Source organism: Silene latifolia, chromosome X, assembly GCF_048544455.1.
Source record: "Silene latifolia isolate original U9 population chromosome X, ASM4854445v1, whole genome shotgun sequence".
In the NCBI taxonomy this organism is placed as follows: domain Eukaryota; kingdom Viridiplantae; phylum Streptophyta; class Magnoliopsida; order Caryophyllales; family Caryophyllaceae; genus Silene; species Silene latifolia.
In genome coordinates this window covers 262,416,752-262,421,925 of record NC_133537.1, presented here as the reverse complement: position 1 = coordinate 262,421,925, position 5,174 = coordinate 262,416,752, and the positions used below count along the sequence as shown (strand labels likewise).

General features: G+C 40.9%; 1 non-coding gene across 1 annotated transcript; it reads right to left on the bottom strand.

The window, feature by feature from the left end:
* Positions 1 to 764: 764 nt before the first annotated feature.
* On the bottom strand, positions 765 to 872 carry LOC141625737 (small nucleolar RNA R71). Its single transcript, XR_012535502.1, has one exon. It is a non-coding gene; the product is annotated as a small nucleolar RNA R71 (small nucleolar RNA).
* Between the last annotated feature and the right edge of the window lie 4,302 nt (positions 873 to 5,174).

Here is a 5,174-nt window from a genome sequence, read left to right as displayed (position 1 = left end):
GAATATAAATGTGTTTTGATTGGGTGTTCAACGACACGCTCACGTCAAAAATGGCGTCGTTGCCGGGGACGGTGTTAACTTGATTTGATTTTCTTTGATTGTTATTAGTTGTGTCTTTCTTTGCCTTGGGGAAGTAAAACTCCTCAAGGTTTGTTCTAATTGTGTTCGAGTTGTTTGATATTTTGCATGTCTAGAAAATCACAATGTAACTTGTTACCCATTGATCACGAAATTGAAAGGACTTTGACAACCAATAGAAGACTTGTTAGGAATACTTTGAGAGGTATTGGTGAGGTTGTAAATATTCAACCAAACACTATTGAGTTCATCAATCCTTTTGCAAGAGAAGGTGAGGAGAACCCAACACAAAATCAATCACACAACCAACCCACAATGCCTAAGTTTTCATCACATTCCGTACCAACCGAAGAGAACTTACCAATGGTACTCCCACACCACAACACTTAACCGGAAATTACATTGCAAAATCCGCATTTATCCAATTAGTCGAAAGAAGCCAATTTGGGGGGATGCCTAGTGAAGACCCTCATTCCCATATGGAAACTTTTTGTGACTATTGTGATGCGATTTCACAAACCGGAGTGACTCAAGACCAAATTCGATGGGTCTTATTTTCTTTTTCTCTAATTGGCACCGCAAAACAATGGTTGAAAAGCGTTGATAAAGCTACTCTTGGAATTGACTCTTGGAAGAAGTTGGCTCTAGCTTTCTACAAAAAATTCTACCCTCCGGAAAAGATTAACATGCTAAGAGCTCAAATTACGGGTTTTAAGCAAAAGGGATGAAGAATCTTTGTATGAAGCTTGGGAGCGATTCAAAGGAATTTGTCACTCATGTCCTCATCATGGACTTAGCGAGTGGTTCTTGGTACAACAATTTTGGAATGGTCTTTATGAAGACTCGAGAAACATTCTCAACATGTGATCAAATGGTATGTTCACCGAAGTTGACGATAATCAAACTTGGAACAAGATTGAGGAAATGGCGGTCCATAATTCACAATATAGTAGACCTCGCAAGGCTACTAGAGGAGGAAAGCATGAATTGGACTCTATTACTCAATTGGGTGCTCAACTTAGTGCTCATATTGATACCATCAACTTGAAGTTTGAGAAGGCAATGGCTAAACTTGAAGAAGCCTCAAAATCACCAAAGCATCATGTTAATGCCATGGTAGCATCTTCATCAATCCCAAGTGGGATATGTGAGAATTGTGGAACTTTGGGACATGACCAAAGTGAATGTAGGGGAACAAATGAACAAGTGAATGCTTTTCAAGCATACAAAAGTGGTACCCCTGATTCCAACTATTACAATGAAAACACCAAATCCCACCCAAATATCTCATACAAAAGCCAAGGTTATCAAAATAAAACTCCATACAATCAACAAAATGACCAAGGTTTTGATGTTCAAAAAGCGGTCCTCTAAATGCAAAAGAATCAACAAGAATTTTTCACTCAAATGGAAAATGATAGCCAAGCAAAAGACATCACCATCAACAATATCCTAGCCCACACAAAATGTTGGAAACTCAAATGACCCAACTAGCATCTTCAAACTCTCAAAGACAAAAGGGGCAATTACCACCTCAAAGTAATCCCCCAAGACATGAAATGGTTAGTGCCATTCACTTGAGGAGTGATACGAAATATGAATGACCAAAGAAGCAAGTTGAGGATGAAGTTGTGGAAGCTAGTGACAAGGAACGAGTTGTGCAAAACTCTAGGGAAGAAGAACCCACCAATCAAGAAGTTTCAAAGAAAAATGAAGAAAAGGCCAAGGAGAAGGAACCCATTGTGATTAGGCTTCCATTCCCGAGTCGTCAAGCTAAGCCTAAGTTTGATGACCAACTTGGAAAATTCATGGAAATTGTGAAGAATTTAGAAGTCTCGATTCCTTTCACGGAATTGATCAATCACGTTCCGGCCTATGCAAAGTACATGAAGGACATCCTTACGAAGAAGAAATCAATCCGGAAGCTTGAGACTATTGCCTTCACGAAGGTGAGTAGTGCTATCCTTCAAGGGAGTTCACCTCCAAAAGTCAAGGATCCGGGAAGTTTCTCCATTCCATGCACTATTGGTGACACTACAATTAACAAAGCTTTATGTGTCCTTGGGGCAAGTGTTAGTGTCATGCCATATTCGGTTAGCAAGAGGCTAGGAATGGGAGAACTCAAATGTACCAACATCACGCTTCAAATGGTGGATAGATCAACAAAGACACCTCTAGAGGTATGGGAAGATGTTCCCGTGAGAATTGGAAAAGTCTTCATCCCGGTGGATTTCGTTATTGTTGACATGGAAGAAGACTCCAACATCCCTATTATCTTAGGAAGACCTTTCTTTCACACCGCGGGAGCGGTGATCGATGTAAAGCATGGAGAACTCACCCTTGAAGTGGGAGATGAAACCATCACTTTCAATCTTGACAAGACCATGAGAGCTCCCCGATTGCATGAGCCATGTTTTATGGCTGATCACTATAGCCGGAAGGATGATAGGAAGAAGTTGGGATTTCAATGGAAAAAGAAAATAGATGATGCTCCATCAAAAGAGCAAGGAAATAGCAACAATGAGAGCTTGAAAAGCTCACCCATGAAACGTGAAGAACATGGCCCCATTGGCCAAGACAAGAAAGAAAAAGAGTTGTCTCTATCAACTCAAGAAACTTTCAATGATCAAGTAGACGAAGTTTGCGGTCTTTGGGATGATGAGTTCGAAGGGATATTCAATCCCTATATTGGTAATGCTATGAACCAAGACCATCATGGAGAACAACAAATGCAAAAATCTATTGAGGACCTTTATCATGATAATGAACAAGCTTTCGACTACTTCTTCAAGGTGTTGAGTAACATCAACAACACCTTGAACATGCCCCCTTGACATCTCACATTGGATGAGAGTTTGGTGGAGTCCTCCCTAAACCACCATTTGTAAATATTCTAACTCCCTAACTTGTATTTCAATTATTACATTGCATTCTTTGTCATTTTGGATTTATTTTTGTGCCTTGATCAAGATATTCATCATTTTGAGAGAAGTGAGGGAGGGACTTATGATTTTATTGATGTGTAGTGCTTTACCTTAGTGTGGGGATAGCAACTGCCTAGGCTATTCATGCCTTTGTAGTGCCCCTACAATGAAGAACACGTGAATTGAAGAATGAAAATGACACGGGTTACGAAGTACCCACGGATGGACCTGAATCCGTGTGGTCAAGGAGGAATCCGAGCGTCCAATCGGACAATCCGCTCGTCCTGAAGAACCCGGGCGTCCAAAGTCACAAGACGCTCGTATGATAGAGCTGCAGAATACAAAAAACTGGTCTGTAAGAGAATCCGAGCGTCTCAGCTGAGAATTCGCTCATCTCATTCTGGACGGCCGTCCTTCACAAAAGACGCTCGTCATTTTCAGTACCAAAAATATGGGGATTTCTCTGTAAAGGAATCCGAGCGTCCCTCCATAAAGAATCCACTCGTCTTAGAAGCAAGATGCTCGTCCTGTGGCATCTTTTCCTGGGTTAAACATTGAAAAATCCGCCTGTCCCGATGCATGGTCCACTCGTCCTCTACTGCGTTTTCAAAAATAACGGTTGATTTAAACCCCTTTTCTCCCATTCATTCTCATTTCTTCAACATACAAACACTACCCACTACCCAAAAATCCCAAAAACCCTCACCCTCCCCATCAACAAAACCAAATTTCCTCAACCAAATTCAATCAAATCAAATCCAAACTTCCTCACAACAAAAATTAATCACTCCTTTTGCAACAACAAGTGATTCAAACACCAAAATCTTCAACCTTTGCGTCGATTTTTAGGATACAAAACAACATTCATCCTAAATCGATTTGGGTATCACTAAAAATTGAAGATTTCAATCTTTCATTGGTGTAATCAAGCAAAGGAGAATGGCAAGAACTAAAGGAGGTAACAAGGCACCCCCAAAGAAGACACTTTCCAAAAGGCAACAAGCTCTTCAAGCAAACCAATTGTCAAAGGCATTGGTAGTCCATGAGGCGAGGTTGGAGGTTCAACAAGGTCCCCCTATGGAAGCTACAACATCAACAACTCCGGTCATTGAGCAATTATCCAATTATCCGGAGGTAACTTTCACTTTCGACTCTCATAGGGAGAAATTCATTCTCTTTGCTAAGAAAACCATCATGCCTACTAAGTTTATTTGTGAATGCATTGTCAAAATTGGGTGTTCTTGAACAAACCAAAACCTTCTTTGAGTCTATGGGATTGGGTAAATTGTTTACAATGAAGGAATTGAGATACCCCTCCCTCACCTTGAAATTTTTAAGTTCTTTGAAAGTCACAAGGGTGGAGACTCGAACCAACATCGAGTTTCGTCTTGAAAATGTTGATAGACGCATAACTTATGACGAATTTGGTAAGATATTAGGCCTTAGTGATAACCCGAAATATACAAAGACTCCTATCAAGTATGACCCCCCTCCTCTTTGGATGGCAATTTCCGGGAAGAAATTCGTGCGTTTTCATGATTGTCGTGCTCTCTTAGTCCACCATCCGGGTATTAGAGTATGGCATAAGGTCATTGGAAATACTTTGATAACTAGAAATGGCACAAATCACCTTACCAAACTCGATTGTATTCTTCTTGAGTCGGCCTTGAACACTGGGAGGGAATTTACCAAGCCATACAATGCTCTAAGACTTTTGGTTGAACGATGGCTTAATATCGATTGTGGCAAAGAAGGCACCGCCTTTATTGTAAATGGAGGACTAGTTACCCATTTGGCTAGGCATTTTAACCGGGATTTCAACAAAAACAACACCTATGTGTCGGTTAAAGGAGGCCATCTTGTTGATATGGACACCATGATTCACAAGTTCAAGTGGGTCAAGCCTGACACTCTTGACGACAAATATGGGTGGTTAACCAATGAAGCTAGATATTTCACCTTGCCTTCCAAAATTTGCCGATTGAATGATTCACTGACCGAACTACCTTCTCCCACTCTCCGAAGAGACCGAGTATATCATTCAACAACAAAGAGGCAAAATTGCCGAGCCCTCCTCCTCCATTATCACCCCACCTTACCCATTTGAATACCAAGAGTTCAAACCCAAGGATGTCGAAGTGGAAAATGATTACTTGACACTACTCATGAGGG